Below are 2,639 nucleotides of genomic sequence, written 5' to 3' on the forward strand. Positions count from 1 at the left end.
CGGGTGGCAGAGAGACACTGACTCTCTCCCTCTCTCACACACACACACACACACACAACACACACACACACCCACGCACACACACACACACACACACACACACACACACACACACACACACACACACACACACACAGAGTTGTGGGAGGAGATTTAGTGTAAAATTCGGGGCAGGTCTTGGAAAGCAGCCACAAAGTAACACAATGTTCCGGCTGTACTGTAGCTTCGCTGCCGCCGTCGCTGCTGCTGAGAACACTGTGTTCCAACAGACACCCTGACCTGTAACCCGTTCCGTGCCGAGCCGGAACACACTGTACCGCCGCGTCCCCTTCCACAACAACACGGAGATCCGCCGGCAGGTGACCGTCCCAAATTAAAGACCTACTGCTCCCATAACCACGAAACACCACCTTTTATTTATTCACTTTTCTTTCTTTTTTTTTTAACTCTAACCGCTACCGAACACTTATTTGAAGGTTCCATTTAAGAAACTGATAACAAACATGAGCTCTTATGTCTTTCTTCACTTCCTGGTTTATTTTCTCTCCTTTTTCTATGTTTGTCTTGCTGTATTTTCGTTTGTTTTTTTTGTTCATTTTCTCTTAAATATTGTTCTTTTCTTTAATTCTGTGTAGCTTTCTGTATTTTGTTTGTTGCTGATTGATTGGTTTAATTTACATTATTTTTGCCTGGATGTCGTTCTGTCACGCTTTTTTTTGGTTTATTTTCATTTTGTCTGGCTCTTGTTCTTCGTGTTTCTTTCTATTATTCCCATCGGATTTAAACCCTCAGGGGTCTAAGGGTCTTACCATAATTTCAGAAATCAAAGTGGCTAGCCGTAATAATTCCAAATTCAATTCATACATAGCACAGCCTTGTAATGGTTGTGGTATGGGTGAGGGGTTGTGGTTAACATTGTTTTACATTGTTTAACATTGTTAACATTGTTCCACCTCCGTTGGAAGCGTTACGGGACAAGTTTTGAACATGCCCAGCTGTTAAACAGTTTCTCGGATACTCACTCGACTGAAAACCATCGAAAGCCGCCTGAATTTTACGAATGGTTATCAACACGGAGTTGTTTCTCTGTGGCACAGGCAATGAGCGGCTGCCTGCCGACGCGCGAATCCATCCGCACGTCTTTCATTACAAAATCTCCTTTAACAGTGGAATGTCCGGATAAACTGCTGATCCCGACCTCTTCTGAAACTTCTCTGTTCTCTCACGATGTCCTGGGTCAACAGAGGCTTAAATTTGGAAGTTTTCAGCTCGAAACAGGCTGACAATGGCAGCTCGGAGCGCGGCACGCCCTCCAGCTCCGTGGGTTGTCCTTAAAGCCACGTAACACTCCATAATCTCTCATCAACCCTTAAAATTTTCACCGAAAACCAGCTGAATTTCTCGAATGGTGTCCACTCGGATGTGCCTTACAGTTTCTGAAAAAATTTTGATCAAGCAAAGCAGCAGGTCTCTGAGCCATTCCTGAACAATGAAAAAATAGACGGGAGGGGTGGACCACTCCTCACTCAAAGCCTGCCCACAGGCAAATGACGCAACCGACAGGCGGGAAAAACTCACGCATGCCCACGAGGGTTCAAGCTTGTCTGATGTAATTGCACGTGATTCAAATCCATATAGTTTTTGAAAAAAATAAAAAGGTCGGTTTCTTTTCTAATAGACCACGTATGTTAGCAACATATGATTACCATTTTATGATCACTAAGCATGACACATGGTATGTTCCCATTTAAAACTCTATTTGCTCAGCCAATAATTTGCATCACTTTTTACCAAATTGGAGCAACTTTAACTTTTGACCCCTGTACAAACTGATATTGACCTTTCTCGCCATTTTTGCTATTTTTTTTTTTAGCCCATAACTTCATAGAATTCAGTCACAGATAGTACAAACTATACCTTTTTCGAATCTTTATGATCAGACACATAATATGGAATACCTTTCAAAATAATTAGAGCATTTTTAAATTTTGACCCCTGTGTAAATCTTCATTGACCTACCTGGCCGCCTATTGAAAATTCAAGTGGACACTCTGTTTTTTCAAAAGAGTAATGTCTAAGGAGTATTTGTGACAAATTTGGTGCTTGCATCACTATTTAAAGGATTCCTCTGTAAATGTTCTGTTTTCTGCTGCACTAATAGAAGTGTGTAAATTATGCACAAACTGCACGAGGCCCTATGTGCAAACTGCGCAACGCCCTGTGCACAATGACATGCAGCGACACACAGTGTTTCCGAATTGGTTGCGCAGTGGTCATGACTAGCTCACGCAAGTGGCATGAAATTTATGCGTGCCAGAAATTTTGAACATTTTTTTTTTTTATTTGCACACTGGCACACCAGCTCACACAGTTTACACATAGTTTACGCACAGTTTACGACACGTTTACTCATTGGCACACAAGATTACAAGGTAAATGGCCGTCTCAAGATCATGTGTACTGAGAAAGGATTTTACGAGGGCTCGTATTTTAGCCAGAAGATGTAACTTGAAAAACTTGCTTTGACAACAGCATTTATCTGTTGATCGAGCCTCAAACAGCTGTCAGATATCACTCCCAAATTCTTAACAGCTCATTTTAAAGAATTAGCCAGAACAACAAAGTTTGATGGTACAACA

The sequence above is a fragment of the Thalassophryne amazonica genome, chromosome 3 (genome assembly GCF_902500255.1).
Source record: "Thalassophryne amazonica chromosome 3, fThaAma1.1, whole genome shotgun sequence".
Classification (NCBI taxonomy): Eukaryota; Metazoa; Chordata; class Actinopteri; order Batrachoidiformes; family Batrachoididae; genus Thalassophryne; species Thalassophryne amazonica.